Here is a 20,493-nt window from a genome sequence, read left to right as displayed (position 1 = left end):
ATTCCTGCGAAATTCAATGGGCCAGGAACGTCTGAATGCACTGGCCATGCTTTCCATGGAGAGGGAACTAGTCCTCAGCATGCCTGATTTCAATGAGAAAGTCATTGACCGCTTTGCTGCATTGAAAGAGAGAAGAGAACAGTTTCAGTACAAGTAATGTAGCCTCTCTCTCTCTTTGTCCCTCCCTGTCTGTCTCTTTAACACACACACGCCCAAATCAGTTCACAGTTGATGTTGTTTAAAATAGTTATTTTTCATTTTAAAAAAAGTAAAAAAAAATTAAATCATCTGTTCATGTTCATTTTTACAAATCTATACAATTGGCCAGAATATGGTTGTTCATATTTACAAATCTATACAATTGGCCAGAATATGGTTGTTCATTTTTACAAAGCCATACAGATAGCTGTGTTTACCTTTTCTAGAAATTATTTTCAAATTCTGTTTTCAGGCAAAATGTCTATCACTGTTCATTTTCACAAATATATACAAGAGGGCAGAATATGGAAGTCTATAAAAATGTCTTATTACCAATAACTTGCATCAATGTTTTCAGTAGCCTCTATCAAAAGCTCCTGCTTGCTTGTTGTGAATTATGCTCAGGTGCACATATTTCCAATTCAACCATGAGGCAAAAAATGTGGTAAAAGCTCTTGTTGATCCTGCAATCTGAACAAATACCAAGATGCTGTATTTTCAGCTGATATTTCATTTGTTTATGGAAATGCATATTGTTTATGCAGTGTTGAGGAATGTGAAAGAACACCCTTGATTATTTTTACTGTGATAACTTATTTTGCTTTTGTAAGCCAACACTTTTGAGATCAGTCAATAAATGCTTCTGGCATTGACTTATATGCTGCCCCTGTCTTCATGTTGTTGCTGGACATATCTTTTTGAAAATGTGTGTAGGTCACCTAAATCATCAGAAAAATTGCCCCCCCTGAGAATTTTTTCAGGAGCCGCCACTGGATGCAGTCAATATCTCCTCTACTTTGAGCCAGGGGATATTGACATGCATGTCACTGATGTTAGCTCTCCGTGTACAGGGCCAACTGTAATGTCCCTCTTTCTATTAGTGCAAGTCAGTAAGCTTTGAAGTTCAGTCTGTCTAGCACGGGTATAGGCCTGTTCAATGACACTTATCATACCCATGTTGCAGGAACCTGGTGCGCATATCATTAACTTGGCGCTCAAATTCTATGTCTGTACTACAGTTACGTCGGAGTCTTAGGAATTGACCCACCAGGTGGTTACTGTCTGTGCGTAAAAGTGTGTTCCTACTCTGCGGCTTTCGGAAGATGGTAGACCAACTTGTTTCTTTATTTTTGTGGATTGTAAGATGTAGAAGTCTATTTTTTCTCGACTTCTCTCTGCTGCGAATTTGAGATTTGGGTCAGATGAGAGGAGAGCGTCAGTACTGTTCCATACCAGTAGGATGTCATCTGTGTATCTTTTCCAAAGAGCGACATTCTGGCAATCTGGGTTTTTGACGACATCATAAATGAAGGTCTCCTCCCAGTGTCCCAAATAAATTTGCATAGTTAGGAGCGAATGCAACTCCAATCACAGTACCCCTAATCTGTTGGTAGAAACTGCCCGCATATTGTAAGTAATTTGATGTGAGGGTGTTTTCAGTGAGAGACCGAATAAAGTTAGATGGCGGTAAGATACCCTCCGGTTTTGTATCGAGATAGCAAGAGAGCGCTTGTAGGCCTATAGTAGGGGCTGTAACTTTGAGCTAGATGCTGGATTTTACATCCTGCATGGCATCCAGCTCAGAGTTACATCCAGCATCCAGCACAGAGTTAAGACCATATTACATTGGTAATTTTGGAGGGGCAATATTGCAGAGTAATGTTGCCAGCAATGGTTGCTGCAAAGTTTGAAAATTAGCATTTTCTTTTATCTTTTGATTGGCAGCACCACCTAGTGGGCAATGTTTTTGGAATCCTCCAATCAGAATACAGATATTGGTCATGTCATCAGTCTGCCGTTCTAAAATAATTTGGAAAACATGTCAACTGTTTTTGAGCTGAAGTGAGAGAAAATCAACTCCTGTTTTGGAATGAAATGTTGGCCATTCATGTCTCAAATGTTTTCACTACAACGTGGGTAGGCAACCCTGGTCCTGGAGTGCCGCATGCACAACATGTTTTTGATTTAACCGGCCTGAAAGACCAGGTGTGTTGAATTTAGGCAATCACTGAACTGATCAATTAGCTCAGTTGGTCAGGGTTGCGGTCAGTACATAACGTAATCGAACGTTCAATTGAACAGAAGCGGTGCTGTACGGCCAGTTGAAAAATGGGGAAGGGTTGGATTGTGGGTTCAATATGCACCACTGCCCTTTAAATACATCACTCGTTGTTTCAAGCCACACCTCGGTATACCCAATGAACGGAGGAAACGTATCTCAAAGTCTGTTCAAACCGTTCCGCAACATGGCAAAAATGTTCACGCAAACTGAACGCACCCCTGGTTTAGGGCCTAGTTGGAACAAAATCCTGCAGTACCTGCGGCACTCCAGGAACAGGGGTGAAAGTAAGGTGGTATGGAAATAGTGGGGGTACTCCGTGACAAGTTTTTAAAAAATGCCTATCGCAATAATTAAAACAAAATGTCAAGAAAACCTTAGGCTAGTACACCACTTTTTATTTTTACCACATGTCAGAGGCATGACAAATTTGCAAATGGACTTAAACGGGTGGTAGCCTATGCTCCAAAATGTGATTGGGCCTAACAGTTAAAGATGTCTTAACCATAAAAATTGATTACCTTTTATCTGATTTTCAAACAAATCACTTCAAAAAGTAGGCTACCTGTGCATGTTAGTCCACTCACAACCACATTCCTGTAAAGCTTAGAGAGGATCTCATGTTAAATACTGTTGAAGTAATATGGCTACAGGTTCATCTGCCTCACCTAAAGCCCATTCATGTAGAAAGCTGCTATAGACCAGTGCTATAGACAAGTGCTAACAGTCAGTATCTGGATAAAATGTGTGAAATGCTTGATAATGTATGTGATATCAACAGAGAGGTATATTTTATGGGTGATTTAAATATTGACTTGCTTTCATCAAGCTGCCTCTCAAGAAAAAGCTTCAAACTGTAACCAGTGCCTGCAACCTGGTTCAGTCAACCTACCAGGTTAGTTAAACAGCACAGGACTGAAATCATCAACATGTATTGACCACATCTTTAAATGAAATTTTGGGCAAAAAGGCAAACTCAGCTCCATCATTCATTGAATCGGAGGGTTCATTCATCACAAAACCCACTGATATTGCCAATTACTTTAATGATTTTTTCATTGGCAAGATTAGCAAACTTAGGCATGACATGCCAGCAACAAACGCTCACACTACACATCCAAGTATAACTGATCAAATTATGAAAGACAAGCATTGTAATTAAAAATTCCATAAAGTGAGTGTGGAAGAGGTGAAAAAATTGTCTAGCAACAATGATAAGACACCAGGGTCTGACAACTTGGATAGAAACTAAGGATAATAGTGGACAATATTGCCACTCCTATTTGCCATATCTTCAATCTAAGCCTACTAGAAAATGTGTGCCCTCAGGCCTGGAGGGCATCAAAAGTAATTCCCCTACCAAGAATAGTAAAGCCCCATTGACTGGCTCAAATAGCCAACCAATCAACCTGTTAACAACCCTAAGGGAACTTTTGGAAAAGATTGTGTTTGACTAGATACAATGCTATTTTACTGTAAACAAATTGACAAGAGACTTTCAGCATGCTTATAGGGAAGGACATTCAACAAGCATGGCACTTACACAAATGACTGATTATTGGCTGAGAGAAATTGATGATAAAAAATATTGTGGGTGCTTTTTTTGTTAGACTTCAGTGCAGCTTTTGACATTATCGATCATAGTCTGCTGCTGGAAAAGATTGTGTGTTATGGCTTTACACCCCCTGCTATATTGTGGATAAAGAGTTACCTGTCTAACAGATCACAGAGGGTGTTCTTTAATGGAAGCCCCTCCAACATAATCCAGGTAGAATCAGGAATTCCCCAGGGCTGTCTAGGCCCCTTACTTTTTTCAATCTTTACTAACGACATGTCACTTGCTTTGAGTAAATTCAGTGTGTCTATGTAAGCAGATGACTCAACACTATACGCATCAGCTACTACAGCGAGTGAAATCACTGCAACACTTAACAAATCTTGTAATAAATAATGTTGAAATTGAGCAAGCTGAGGTGTAACCTGGATTTTAAACTGTCATGTTCAAAATATGTTGATACAACAGTAGATAAGATGGGGAGAAGTCTGTCCATAATAAAGCGCTGCTCTGCCTTTTTAACAACACTATCAACAAGGCAGGTCCTCAGGCCCTCGTTTTGTCACACCTGGACTACTGTTCAGTGTCGTCAGGTGCCACAAAGAGGGACCTCGGAAAATTACAGTTGGCTCAGAACAGGGCAGCACGGCTGGCCCTTAAATGTACACGGAGAGTTAACAAAGCATGTACATCTCATGGCTCCATGTGGAGGAGAGATTGACTTCATCACTGCTTGTTTTTGTAAGAAGTGTTGACATGCTGAATGCACCGAGGTGTCCGTCTAAACTACTAGCACACAGCACGGACACCCATGCATACCCCACAAGACATGCCACCAGAGGTCTCTTCATAATCCCCAAGTCAAGAACAGACTATGGGAGGCGCACAGTACTACATAGAGCCATGACTACATGGAAATCTATTCCTCATCAGGTAACTGATGCAAGCAGTAGAATCTGAAAAAATATATATTTATACACCTTATAGAACAGCTGGGACTGTGAAGCGATACACAGGTACAGCCACGCATACGCACTCTACACACACACACACACACACTAAGTTTGGACACACCTACTCATTCAAGGGTTTTTCTTTATTTTTACATTGTATAATAATAGTGAAGACATCAAAACTATTAAATAACACATATGGAATCATGTAGGAACTAAAAAGGTGTTAAACAAATCAAAATACAGTGCTATGAAAAAGTATTTGCCCCCTTTCTAATTTTCTCTACTTTTGCATATTTGTGATACTGAATGTTATCAGATCTTCAACCAAAACCTAATATTAGATAAAGGGAACATAAGTGAACAAATAACACAACAATAATGGGACCCATCTCGTCCAAAAAGTTGACTCAAGTTTGCCAAAAAGCACCTGGATGATCATCAAGAATCTTGGAAGAACGTTCTATGGACAGATTATTCAAAAGTATAACTTTTTGGACGACATGGTTCCAGTAATGCCTGGCGATAACCAAACTCTGCATTCCACAGTAAGAACATCATCCCAAAGGTCAAGCATGATGGTGGTGGTGTGATGGTTTGGGGATGCTTTGCTGCCTCAGGACCTGGACGACTTGCCTTAATAGAAAGAACCATGAATTCTGCTCTGTATCAGATAATTCTACAGGAGAATGTCAGACCATCTGTCTGTGAGCTGAAGCTGAAGCGCAGCTGGGTCATGCAGCAAGACAATGATCCAAAACACACAATCAAATCTACATGAAAATTGCTAAAAAGCAACAAATTGGAAGTTTTGGAATGGGCTAGTCAAAGTCCAGAACTAATCCCAATTGAGATGTTGTGGCAGGACTTGAAACGAGCAGTTCATGCTTGAAAACCCACACGTCACTGAGTTAAAGCAGTTCTGCATGGAAGAGTGAGCCAAAATTCCTCCACAGCGACGTGAGAGACTGATCAACAACTACAGGAAGCATTTGGTTGGAGTCATTGCAGCTAAAGGTGGCACAACCAGTTATTGAGTGTATTTGGGCAATTACTTTTTCACACAGGGGAATTGGTGTTGCATAACTTTGTTTATGAAATAAATATGTAATTGTTGTGTTATTTGTTCACTTATGTTCCCTTTATCTAATATTAGGTTTTGGTTGAACATCTGATAACATTCAGTATCACAAATATGTAAAAGTAGAGAAAATTAGAAAGGGGGCAAATACTTTTTCTTTACATTTACATTTTAGTCATTTAGCAGACGCTCTTATCCAGAGCGACTTACTTTCATAGCACTGTATATTTTATATTTGAGATTCTTCAAATAGCGACCCTTTGCCTTAATGACAGCTGTGCACACTCTTGGCATTCTCTCAACTAGATTCACCTGGAATGCTTTTCCAACAGTCTTGAAGGAGTTCCCACATGCTGAGCACTTGTTGGCTGCTTTTCCTTCACTCTGCCGTCCGACTCATCAGACCAGATAATCTTGTTTCTTATGATCTGAGAGTCCTTTAGGTGCAAACTCCAAGCGGGCTGTCATGTGCCTTTTATTGAGGAGTGTCTTCCATCTGGCCACTCTACCTTAAAGGCCTGATTGGTGGAGTGCTGTAGAGATCGTTGTCCTTCTGGAAGGTTTTCCCATCTCCACAGAGGAACTCTGGAGCTCTGTCAGAGTGACCATCGGGTTCTTGGTCACCTCCCTGACCAAGGCCCTTCTCCCCGGATTGCTCAGTTTGGCCAGGCGGCCAGCTCTAGGAAGAGTCTTGGTGGTTCCAAACTTATTTCATTTAAGAATGATGGAGGCCACTGTGTTCTTGGGGACATTCAATGCTGCAGAAATGTATTCGTACCCTTCCCCAGATCTGTGCCTCGACACAATCCTGATTCGGAGCTCTACGGACAATTCCTTCAACCTCATGACTTTTATTTATTTCAATATGTTCCTGCACTAATCCTAATCACGTCTGCCTCGAGCTCTGACAGCAGGTTCTCGGCATGAATATCCTTGCAGGCCAGACGCAGTATCTTTCCGGTGAAAACTGTTTTCAGTCATCTTTGTTGAACATCCAAAGTTGAGTGAATCAAAATCTGGAGCAATCCGGAGAACAGGTAGACACAAACAAATCTATGAATTTGTTTATCATTTAGATTAGAAGGGTAGATTGAAAGGTAGCACTTTCAATGGCAAAATGTAAGCTGTAATGCATATCATTATTGTACATTAATGAAACTGGCACAAGAATATAAGTTATTGTCACTGGTGTAGAGAGGAGTAGGCAGGAGGCAGATGCAGGTTTATAACTACTGAATGTATTTAAGCACCATAGATCAAAGCGGGACGAAACCCAAACACTGTTGTGCTCAAAATATATCTTCATAAACAAAAAGTCACAGGGCGAACCCAAAGTGCAAAAATAAAGTACTCAGGAAATAGTAGGAGAGATTCCTCTCAGAAAAACAAGTAACATTTACAAAAGTATACATTTAATCTATTTTTTTATTGTCCTATCATGATGGAACGGTCCCCAACCCTATATCCTAGACACCCACCTGAGCGACCCATACACCAAAGAGAAATCCCCATCTGTTTTATGGCCCTGCTGTAAGTTGCCTATATGCAGCGAAAACAGAAAGATAAATGCGGTCAGAGACCACTAGAGCAGCACTGCCCCCTCAAGATTCTGAGCCTGCCTGGCAGGGTTGGTCCTACAAAGCCAGAGCCCCCTGATGGGAGAGCATAATATACAAGGAAATTCTCAAAAGCTGCTAATGAGAACCTTGAGGACCTTGTACCTAGCCGGTGGGGATTCCGGTGGGGTGCCCCCACCCAGGTAGTGGCAGTGCTGGCAACACTAGCTGCAGTAACCGACGGGGAGGGGGTCACACTCGGACAATCAGAGAGGGGGCATATTATTATGGCCCTGGTGGCACAAAATAATCAAAGGTCTGACTGCACGGAGATGCTTGGGAAAAATGGTTACAACGGGGGACTAGAGTGTTTGTGTCTTAGGGGAAGAGTGTGGATCTGATCTCCATCACCTAGGACTTGACATAGGTTAATCAAATCTCACATTTTTGTCAATATTTTGCTTAATCTTGCATGCTTTCTCAAACAGCTGTAACTGTACAGTTGAAGTCGGAAGTTTACATACACCTTAGCCAAATACATTTAAACTCAGTTGTTCACAATTCCTGACATTTAATCCTAGTAAAACTTCCCTGTCTTAGGTCAGTTAGGATCACCACTTTATTTTAAGAATGTGAAATGTCAGAATAATAGTAGAGAGAATGATTTATTTCAGCTTTTATTTCTTTCATCACATTCCCAGTGGGTCAGAAGTTTACATACACTCAATTAGTATTTGGTAGCATTGCCTTTAAATTGTTTAACATACAGTGAGGGAAAAAAGTATTTGATCCCCTGCTGATTTTGTACGTTTGCCCACTGACAAAGACATGATCAGTCTACAATTTTAATGGTAGGTTTATTTGAACAGTGAGAGACAGAATAACAACACAACATTTTTTTTGCATTTTAATGAGGAAAATAAGTATTTGACCCCTCTGCAAAACATGACTTAGTACTTGGTGGCAAAACCCTTGTTGGCAATCAGAGGTCAGACGTTTCTTGTAGTTGGCCACCAGGTTTTCACACACCTCGGGAGGGATTTTGTTCCACTCCTCTTTGCAGATCTTCTCCATGTCATTAAGGTTTCGAGGCTGACGTTTGGCAACTCGAACCTTCAGCTCCCTCCACAGATTTTCTATGGGATTAAGGTCTGGAGACTGGCTAGGCCACTCCAGAACCTTAATGTGCTTCTTCTTGAGCCACTCCTTTGTTGCCTTGGCCGTGTGTTTTGAGTCATTGTCATGCTGGAATACCCATCTGCGACCCATTTTCAATGCCCTGGCTGAGGGAAGGAGGTTCTCACCCAAGATTTGACGGTACATGGCCCCGTCCATCGTCCCTTTGATGCGGTGAAGTTGTCCTATCCCCTTAGCAGAAAAACACCCCCAAAGCATAATGTTTCCACCTCCATGTTTGACGGTGGGGATGGTGTTCTTGGTGGTCATAGGCAGCATTCCTCCTCCTCCAAACACGGCGAGTTGAGTTGATGCCAAAGAGCTCGATTTTGGTCTCATCTGACCACAACACTTTCACCCAGTTCTCCTCTGAATCATTCAGATGTTCATTGGCAAACTTCAGACGGCCCTGTATATGTGCTTTCTTAAGCAGGGGCCCGTAGCCCGTAGCCGCCCATCGATCCGGATGGTCAAGGCTATGAGGGAGTCGAGGTCCATGGGCAGCTCCAGGGCTGCGAGCTCGTCTTTAATCACCTCCGATAATCCGTGAAGGAACGTGTCGAACAGGGCTTCCGGGTTCCAGGCACTCTCAGCCGCTAACGTGCGAAAATCCACTGCGTAGTCTGCCACACTACGGGAGTCTTGACATAGTTGGAGCAGCTTACGAGCAGCATCTCTCCTGGACAATGGAGAATCGAACACTTTTCGTACCTCCGCCACAAACTCCTCCAGACTGAGGCAAACGGTGGACTGTTGCTCCCACACCGCCGTAGCCCAGGCGAGGGCCCTCCTGGACATCAGCGTTATCAAGTACGCTATCTTCGAGCGGTCCGATGGGAACGACAAAGGCTGCAGCTCAAAGATGAGGGAGCACTGGGAGAGAAATGCCCGGTAGGTTCCAGAATCTCCAGCGTAGCGCTCCGGAAGAGGTAAGCGAGGTTCTCGGGACACCGGGGTATGCTGGGAAGAAGCGCCACTGGTGGCGGGGTTGCTGAGAGTCTGGGGGGTTACTGTTGTGGCTTGCTGCATAGTTGGGAATCCGTGGAATTTCTCCAGCAATGTATTGAACGTATGGTCATGGCGTTCTGCCAGGGTATGGAGTCCCTCCATAAGGCTTTGTAGTAACCCCTCGTAATAATAATAATAATAATAATAATATGCCATTTAGCAGACGCTTTTATCCAAAGCGACTTACAGTCATCCGTGCATATTTTTTTTTAATTTTTAAATTTTATTTTATTTATTTTGTATATTTTTTATCTTATTTATTTTTATTTTTTGTGTATGGGTAGTCCCTGGCATTACAAGCGCCGTGCTCTACCAGCTGAGCTCCTTGGGAGGAGACAGCGTTGCGGAGCTGGTCCGAGTCTGCTGGGTCATTAATGGCCAGTTCGTACTATCACGGCTCAGGCTAAGACACAGATGCAGACACAGGAGGCGGATAGTACGAGTCTCCGAATGTATTAAATCAAATCAAATCAAATCAAATTGTATTGGTCACATGCGCCGAATACAACAGGTGCAGATATTACAGTGAAATGCTTACTTACAGCCCTTAACCAACAGTGCATTTATTTTATTTTTAAATAAAACAACAACAAAAAAAGTGTTGAGAAAAAAAAGAGCAGAAGTAAAATAAAATAACAGTAGGGAGGCTATTATACAGGGGGGTACCGGTGCAGAGTCAATGTGCGGGGGCACCGGCTAGTTGAGGTAGTTGAAGTAATATGTACATGTGGGTAGAGTTAAAGTGACTATGCATAAATAATTAACAGAGTAGCAGCAGCGTAAAAGGATGGGGTGGGGGGGCAGTGCAAATAGTCCGGGTAGCCATGATTAGCTGTTCAGGAGTCTTATGGCTTGGGGGTAGAAGCTGTTGAGAAGTCTTTTGGACCTAGACTTGGCACTCCGGTACTGCTTGCCGTGCGGTAGCAGGGAGAACAGTCTATGACTAGGGTGGCTGGAGTCTTTGACAATTTTGAGGGCCTTCCTCTGACACCGCCTGGTATAGAGGTCCTGGATGGCAGGAAGCTTGGCCCCAGTGATGTACTGGGCCGTACGCACTACCCTCTGTAGTGCCTTGCGGTCGGAGGCCAAGCAGTTGCCATACCAGGCGGTGATGCAACCAGTCAGGATGCTCTCGATGGTGCAGCTGTAGAATTTTTGAGGATCTGAGGACCCATGCCAAATCTTTTTCCAGTCTCCTGAGGGGGAATAGGCTTTGTCGTGCCCTCTTCACGACTGTCTTGGTGTGTTTGGACCATGATAGTTCGTTGGTGATGTGGACACCAAGGAACTTGAAGCTCTCAACCTGTTCCACTACAGCCCCATCGATGAGAATGGGGGCGTGCTCAGTCCTCTTTTTTTTCCTGTAGTCCACAATCATCTCCTTTGTCTTGGTCACATTGAGGGAGAGGTTGTTGTCCTGGCACCACACGGCCAGGTCTCTGACCTCCTCCCTATAGGCTGTCTCATCGTTGTCGGTGATCAGGCCTACCACTGTTGTGTCGTCGGCAAACTTAATGATGGTGTTGGAGTCGTGCCTGGCCATGCAGTCATGGGTGAACAGAGAGTACAGGAGGGGACTGAGCACGCACCCCTGAGGGGCCCCTGTGTTGAGGATCAGTGTGGCAGATGTGTTGTTACCTACCCTTACCACCTGGGGGCGGCCCGTCAGGAAGTCCAGGATCCAGTTGCAGAGGGAGGTGTTTAGTCCCAGGATCCTTAGCTTAGTGATGAGCTTAGAGGGCACTATGGTGTTGAATGCTGAGCTGTAGTCAATGAATAGCATTCTCACGTAGGTGTTCCTCTTGTCCAGGTGGGGAAAGGGCAGTGTGGAGTGCAATAGAGATTGCATCATCTGTGGATCTGTTGGGGCGGTATGCAAATTGGAGTGGGTCTAGGGTTTCTGGGATAATGCTGTTGATGTGAGCCATGACCAGCCTTTCAAAGCACTTCATGGCTACAGACGTCAGTGCTACGGGTCGGTAGTCATTTAGGCAGGTTATCTTAGAGTCCTTGGGCACGGGGACTATGGTGGTCTGCTTGAAACATGTTGGTATTACAGACTCAGTCAGGGACATGTTGAAAATGTCAGTGAAGACACTTGCCAGTTGGTCAGTCCAAGGGGCAGGCAATCGGTAGGTCAAGGCAGGCAAAGAGTCGTAATCCGCATCAGAGTCAGGCAGGTACAGGACGGGAACACGCTGGTAGGACTTGACAAGACGAACTGGCAACAGACAAACGCAGGTATAAATACATGAGGTAATGGGAGACAATGGGGGGTTGGAGACTATCACAAGACAGGTGAAAGAGATCAGGGTGTGACAAACATCATACTTTCAAAATCTTAGCTAGCAGTCATCATCATGAATCAAGTCGACAATCTACTGGCAAATTCTTTTGAATCCTTTTCATATGAAGAGAAATAATGAAGAGAAATTATAGATAAAGCATATCGGTGCTCATCTGCCATTAGACATAAACATTACACAACAAGTTGGAAATCCCAAATTCAACAATGAGTGGTTTGGCAGGAATCAGTGGTTAACTGCAAGCATTGCAAAGTAATCACTAACCTTTTATTCAGTGGAGTAGGTGTGTGTGGTCCGGAGTCTGGGTTTAAGGGTCTCTTTTCCAAGCTTAAAATGATAAACATTCAACATTGGCCATGAGTTTAAGACACATGGAAAAAGAAGAGGACCAAGCACGCCCCCATTCTAATCGACGGGGCTGTAGTGGAGCAGGATGAGAGCTTCAAGTTCCTTGGTGTCCACATCACCAACAAACTAACATGGTCCAAGCACACCAAGACAGTCGTGAAGAGGGCACGACAAAGCCTTTTCCCCAAAGGAGACTGAAAAGATTTGGCATGGGTCCTCAGATCCTCAAAAGGTTCTACAGCTGCACCATTGACTGGTTGCATCACTGCCTGGTATGGCAACTGCTCGGCCTCCGACCGCAAGGCACTACAGAGGGTAGTGTGTATGGCCCAGTACATCACTGGGGCCAAGCTTACTGCCATCCAGGACCTCTATACCAGGCGGTGTCAGAGTAAGGCACTAAAAATTGTCAAAGACTCCAGCCACCCTAGTCATAGACTGTTCTCTCTGCTACCGCATGGCAAGCGGTACCGGAGGACCAAGTCTAGGTCAAAGAGGCTTCTAAACAGCTTCTACCCCCAAGCCATAAGACTCCTGAACATCTAATCAAATGGCTACCCAGACTATTTGCATTGCCCCCCCCTGCTGCTACTCTCTGTTTATTATCTATGCATAGTCACTTTAATAACTCTACCTACATGTACATATTACCTCAATTACCTCGACTAACCGGTGCCCCCGCACATTGACTCGGTACCGGTACCCTGTATATGTCACGCCCTGGCTCTGGGGACACTTGTATGTTGAGTCAGGGTGTGAGTTTCCTTTGTCTGTTCTAGTTGTTGGTTTTCTATGTTGACCAGAGTGGTTCTCAATCAGAGGCAACTAGTGTCAGCTGTTGCTGGTTGTCTCTGATTGGGAACCATATTTATTCAGTCTGTTTGCCACAGTGGTTTGTGGGATCTTGTTCCGTGTTCCTGTATAGGTTTGTGTGTTGCACCTTTGGACGTCACGTTATCGATTTTGTTATTTTGTTAGTGTAATCAGTAAATAAAAAAGCATGTTCGCAAATAACGCTGCGCATTGGTCCTCTGTTCCCGACGATCGTGACAGTATATAGCCTCACTATTGTTATTTTTACTGCTGCTCTTTAAGTATTTGTTACAATATAAAATAATACGAAAAAAATATATTTTTTTGCTATTCTTTCTTAAAACTGCATTGTTGGTTAAGGGCTTGTAAGTAAGCATTTCACTGACTTCATCACGATTCAACCTTTATTTTTTTCAGCGTTCCCAGTTGTCTTGAAAGCACCATAAATCCAGAGAATGCCAGACTTTGATGACAAAGTTGGATGACAAAATTTGCCTATGAAGGACCGCCACGCCACCTTCCTGTTCAAGTGAGCACAGCACAACAAGGTGAGTCCAAAAATGTATTGTATGCTGCTGCATAAATGATATAATATGCCAGGGCGATATGTATACGGTAGCCAAGAAAGTAATACTAAGTGTATGTTGTGTAGTAAGCTGTTAGTAGCCCATGTGCCTCACCCTAATAATTTGGTCAATTTTCCCCTCATAATTTCGCCTACTGTTCTGACTTGGTGGTGCACATGTAGAATATAACCTGTTTCAGAGAAATGTAATCATCGAATACTGTAAGAGCTTTCATTGTCTGCTTATATGCCCCCTTTATTTATCCTACGGTTTGACTTGGTGTACAGGGAGAATACTGTAAGAACGGCCCATGTTCTGAATTCTGTCACTGTACATTTCAAAAGTGCTGAACAAATAGTTATATTGACTACTTCCGTCCTAGCTCGCTCATTAATGTCTTAATCGAAATTACGGATTGCCTCTAATCCACTTGTCGTCCCCTTATGCCAGTTTGTACATCTCAATTGTCAGTAGAAACCACACTTGTTTAAGCAAGTCTGCCATATCAGCTGAATGAACTGTTTCGCTGCCAGACAAGGCTCTGCTGATAGCCAGGTGTAGCAGTGGTAAGGTGTTGGGACAGCTTTATGTAGGCCCTAACAGTTTGTGGGCACCATTTGTCACCATTATAGAGCAATTAATGTATTGTTTAGTGTTGTGTTATGTAGTGGCTTTGCTGGCATGCATCCCCCCCAAAAAAAAACTGTTTGCCCCACCAAGATTTACATGCTAAAATCGCCACTGCTATTACTTGTCACAACGGCTGATGTAGATGTGGTGAAGGAGTCAAACGCAGACACAGAAGCTCAGTCCAATACTTTACTGAACACGACCAAAAATATACAAAACACTGGCCTCAAAACAAACAAGAGGCGGACGATGCGCAACAATGCGCAAAAGGCTAGAATTCCAAGGCGCACGAAAACAGTACAGTGCGACGACAGGGAAAACAACAAACAAACAACGAGCCGACCTGATGACAGGCGAACAATAACACACAACACAAAACTAACCAAACGGGAAACTTATAGAGGACATAATCAACTAAACAGGACACAGGTGTACACAATCAGACAAAACCAACAGACAGCGAAAACATCAAACGGTGATAGCTAGTACTCCGGGGACGACGACCGCCGAAGCCTGCCCGAACAAGGAGGAGGAGCAGCCTCGACCGAAACCGTGACAGTACCCCCCCCCCCCTTGAGCCGACCCCGGCCTCGGGGACGACCAGGAGGACGCGGAGCAGGGCGCGTAGGATGACTACGGTGGAACTCAGTCAGGAGAGACGGGTCTAGGATGTCTCTCCTCGGCACCCAGCACCGTTCCTCCGGACCGTACGCCTCCCACTCCACGAGATACTGGAGACCCCCCATCCGACGTCTTGAGTCCAAGATGGCCCGAAATGTGTACGCCGGAGCCCCCTCGATGTCAAGTGGGGGCGGAGGAGTCTCCCTTATCTCAACGTCCTGGAGTGGACCAGCTACCACCGGCCTGAGAAGAGACACATGGAACGAGGGGTTAATGTTCTTATAGTTAATAGGTAGTTGTAATCGGTAACACACCTCGTTCAATCTTCTCAGGACTTTAAAAGGCCCCACAAACCGCCGCCCCAGTTTCCGGCAGGGCAGGCTGAGGGGCAGGTTTCTGGTAGCGAGCCAGACTCGATCACCAGGTGCGTACACCGGCCCCTCACTGCGGTGGAGATCGGCGCTCGCTTTCTGACGACGGATAGCCCGCTGCAAGTGGACGTGTGCAGCGTTCCACGTCTCCTCCGAGCGCCGCATCCACTCATCCACCGCAGGAGCCTCGATCTGGCTCTGCTGCCACGGTGCCAGAACCGGCTGGTAATCTAACACACATTGGAAAGGGGTTAGATTGGTTGAGGAGTGGCGGAGGGAGTTCTGGGCCATCTCTGCCCAGGGGACATACCTCGCCCACTCCTCCGGCCGGTCCTGGCAATACGATCTAAGAAACCTACCCACATCCTGGTTCACACGTTCCACCTGCCCATTACTCTCGGGTGGTAACCCGAGGTCAGGCTCACCGAGACCCCCAAACGCTCCATAAACGCCCTCCAGACTCTGGAAGTAAACTGGGGACCTCGATCAGACACTATATCCTCGGGTACCCCGTAGTGCCGGAACACGTGGGTGAATAGAGCTTCGGCGGTCTGTAGGGCAGTAGGAAGACCCGGCATTGGGAGCAGACGACAGGCCTTGGAGAACCGATCCACAACGACCAGTAATGTAGTCTTCCCCTGTGAGGGGGGAAGGTCTGTGACGAAATCCACCGAGAGGTGAGACCATGGTCGTTGTGGAACGGGCAGGGGTTGTAACTTACCCCTGGGCAGGTGTCTAGGCGCCTTACACTGGGCGCACACCGAGCAGGAGGAGACATAAACCCTCACATCCCTGGCTAACGTTGGCCACCAGTACTTATCGCTAAGGCAGTGCACAGTCCGGCCAATACCAGGATGTCCAGAGGAGGGTGACGTGTGAGCCCAATATATCAATCGATCCCGAACCTCGAGCGGAACGTACGTCCGACCCACCGGGCACTGTGGAGGACTAGGGTCGGTACGCAACGCCCGCTCGATTTCCGCATCGACCTCCCACACTACCGGTGCCACCAGACAAGACTCCGGCAGTATGGGAGTGGGCTCCACGGACCTCTCCTCCGTGTCATACCGCCGAGACAGTGCGTCTGCCTTACCGTTCTGGGATCCAGGGATGTACGTGATCTTAAATACGAAACGGGCTAAAAACATGTTCCACCGCGCCTGGCGAGGGTTCAATCTCCTAGCTGCCCGGATGTACTCCAGGTTACGGTGGTCAGTCAAAATGAGAAAAGGGTGTTGAGCCCCCTCAAGCCAATGCCTCCACACCTTTAGGGCCTGTACCACGGCTAACAGCTCCCTGTCCCCTACGTCATAATTTCGCTCCGCCGGGCTGAGCTTTTTGGAGTAAAAGGCACAGGGGCGGAGTTTAGGTGGCGTGCCGGACCGTTGCGAAAGTACGGCCCCAATACCGGCCTCTGACGCGTCAACCTCTACCTGAAATGGTAAAGAGGGATCCGGATGCGCCAGCACCGGAGCCGAAGTAAACAGGTCCTTCAGTCTCCCAAAAGCCCTGTCCGCCTCGGCTGACCACTGCAGACGCACGGGACCCCCCTTCAACAGAGACGTTATGGGAGCTGCCACCTGTCCAAAACCCCGATAAACCTCCGGTAGTAATTTGCAAACCCCAAAAACCGCTGCACCTCTTTAACAGTGGTTGGAGTTTGCCAATTACGCACGGCTGACACACGGTCTACCTCCATCTTCACCCCTGACGCAGACAACTGATAACCCAAAAAGGAGATCGACTCCTGGAAAAACAGACATTTCTCTGCCTTGACATACAGGTCGTGCTCCAACAGCCTCCTCAACACTCGACGCACCAGGGCTACATGCTCGGCTCGGGTGGAAGAGTACACAAGTATGTCATCAATGTACACGACCACACCCTGCCCCTGCATGTCCCTGAAAATCTCATCTACAAAGGATTGGAAGACTGAAGGAGCGTTCATCAACCCGTATGGCATGACGAGATACTCATAATGACCTGAGGTGGTACTAAATGCTGTCTTCCATTCATCGCCCCCTCTAATGCGCACCAAGTTGTATGCGCTCCTGAGATCTAGTTTTGTGAAGAAACGCGCCCCGTGCAATGACTCAGTCATAGTCGCAATCAGCGGGAGTGGATAACTGTATTTCACCGTGATCTGATTGAGACTACGGTAATCAATGCACGGGCGCAAACCTCCATCCTTCTTCTTCACAAAAAAGAAGCTCGAGGACGCAGGGGAAGTGGATGGCCGTATGTATCCTTGTCTCAGAGATTCAGCTATGTAAGTCTCCATAGCTCTCTTCTCCTCCTGAGACAGAGGATACACATGGCTCCGTGGAAGCGCTCCGTATCGCACAATCTCCCTGCCTATGGGGAGGCAACTGCGTCGCCCTCGATTTACTGAACACGATTGCCAAATCCTCATACTCGGGGGGAATGTGCAGTGCGGGCACCTGGTTTGGACTCTCCACCGAGGTCGCCCCCACGGAAACACCTAGACATCGCCCCACACACTGGGCAGACCACTCCTTAAGAGCTCTCTCTTGCCACGAAATAGACGGATTATGGGTAATCAACCAGGGGAGCCCCAACACCACCGGATACGCAGGAGAGTCAATCAGATATAGCTGAATAGTTTCCTCATGACCCCCCTGCGTCCTCATCCTAAGTGGCGCAGTGACCTCCCTAATCAACCCCGATCCCAAGGGATGGCTATCTAAAGCATGGACAGGAAATGGGGCGTCGACCGGAAGAAGGGGAATCCCTAGTTTTAAACAAAAATGTCGATCAACAAAATTCCCAGCTGCGCCTGAATCGACAAGCGCCTTATGCTGGGAATGAGGTGCAACCTGTGGAAAATGTACAGGTAAACAGACGTGCACAACAGAGAGCTCTGGGTAAGTGGGACGCCTACTCACCTGGAATGACTCCCCAGTGCGTGGCCTGTCGTCCTCTCCCCTAGGAGACCCTCCCCAGCACCGAGCCGCAGTGTGCCCTCCATGGCCACAGTTGGTGCAGGGAACAGCCCCCCTCGGGCTCCTCCTCCTCTCTCTCTAGCGCCAGCACCTCCGAGCTCCATAGGGCTCGGCTCGGAGGTGCTGGAGGGTGGAATGGACGACCCCCACTCGGTGCGTCCGCGGGTAGCCAGCAGGGTGTCAAGCCGGATGGACATGTCCACCAGCTGGTCGAAGGTAAGATGGGAATCCCTGCAGGCCAACTCTCGACGGACGTCCTCCCGTAGACTACATCGGTAGTGGTCGATGAGGGCCCGCTCATTCCACCCTGCATCCGCTGCTAGAGTCCGGAACTCCAGGGCGAACTCCTGTGCGCTCCTCCTCTCCTGTCGAAGGTGGAACAGACGCTCCCCCGCCGCCCTCCCCTCTGGTGGATGGTCGAACACGGCCCTGAAGCGGCGGGAGAACTCCGCGTAGGTGATGGTAGCGGCGTCTATTCCCCTCCATTCGGCGTTAGCCCACTAACGCCTTGCCGGTGAGACAGGAGATGAGGGCGGAGACGCTCTCGTATCCCGAGGGCGCCGGGTGTATGGTGGCCAGGTAGAGTTCCACCTGCAGGAGGAACCCCTGACATCAGGCTGCGGTACCATCATATGCCCTCGGGAGCGAGAGCCGAATACCGCTGAGTTCCGGTGCTGGAAGAGGAGGACTGGTCGATGTTGATGGTAAGGTGTGCGGAGGTGTGGGCACCTCTCTGGTGACCAAACGGTACAGAGTGTTCGCCACCTCGTTCATGGCGGCCTCAAGTCGCCAGATCATGGTGTCTTGATGGCTGATCCGTTCCTCCAGCGACTTGGGTGCTGCCGCTGCTTCTGCTGACTCCATAGTGGTGTGTTATTCTGTCACAACGGCTGATGTAGATGTGGTGAAGGAGTCAAACGCAGACACAGAAGCTCAGTCCAATACTTTACTGAACACGACCAAAAATATACAAAACACTGGCCTCAAAACAAACAAGAGGCGGACGATGCGCAACAATGCGCAAAAGGCTAGAATTCCAAGGCGCACGAAAACAGTACAGTGCGACGACAGGGAAAACAACAAACAAACAACGAGCCGACCTGATGACAGGCGAACAATAACACACAACACAAAACTAACCAAACGGGAAACATATAGAGGACATAATCAACTAAACAGGACACAGGTGTACACAATCAGACAAAACCAACAGACAGCGAAAACATCAAACGGTGATAGCTAGTACTCCGGGGACGACGACCGCCGAAGCCTGCCCGAACAAGGAGGAGGAGCAGCCTCGGCCGAAACCGTGACATTACTGCAGCTGAAGCATCACCCAGGTGGGTGCTACACGGTCGGCAATGGAGGAGAGGCTACTATGGAGGAACTGGCAACACCGGACAAAGCGATGGGCACTGATGAACAGCTCCTGGCTTGTCTGACAGACTGACTTTCTCCATCGATACGCCATCTGCTCAAGCCATACTTTTCCAAAGTGCCTCAACTCCATTCGTTTTTCAACTTTAATTTGTTGTTCATTGATGAAGTATGTATTTTGTTAACAAGAGGACCACAATTGAAATAAGTTTATAAACGTTTTTGTGTTATCCTCGATAATTTTTAAATGCATTGTGGTTGAATTGTTTTTTTAAATGGTCAAATAAATAATATCATTAAATGTTTTTGCCTTGATTTTTTTTGGTATCTGTGTCTCCCTGTCTCCGGATTTACAGACACTCAAATAACACCTATGTATATTTTGACATAGCCTTTTGATTAACGAGAGACATAATTCATCTTATTATTAGTATTATTTTGTGCTACAATTGGCTAATTACCTTGAAACATTATTATTATTTTCTTACATTGTTGTGTCTCAATGGGCCACTAGGCTATAAACAAATCAAATCAAAATGTATTTGTCACATGCACCGAATATAACTGGTGTAGACCTTACAGTGAAATGCTTACTTACAAGCCCTTAACCAACAATGCAGTTTTAAGAAAAATAAGTGTTAAGTAAAAAATAGATAAATAAAAAATAATTAAAGAGCAGCAGTAAATAACAGTAGCTAAGCGCAATGGTTAGGTCACTGAGGAAGAAGTCAGCTTGACATCGAAACGTCAGTGACCTGCTTGAATCCTGTACGATGGATTAAAGTGGAACTGACAGCATTTTAGCAACATGAAATCGTATTAAAATCTGTTAATTTACAGTGCCTTCGGAAAGTATTCAGATCCCTTGACTTTTTCACATTTTGTTAGGTTACAGCCTTATTCTCAAATTGA

The sequence above is a fragment of the Coregonus clupeaformis genome, chromosome 35, assembly GCF_020615455.1.
Source record: "Coregonus clupeaformis isolate EN_2021a chromosome 35, ASM2061545v1, whole genome shotgun sequence".
NCBI classification, from domain to species: Eukaryota; Metazoa; Chordata; class Actinopteri; order Salmoniformes; family Salmonidae; genus Coregonus; species Coregonus clupeaformis.
The sequence above is the reverse complement of the archived record's forward strand: the minus strand, read 5'-3'. Positions refer to the sequence as shown.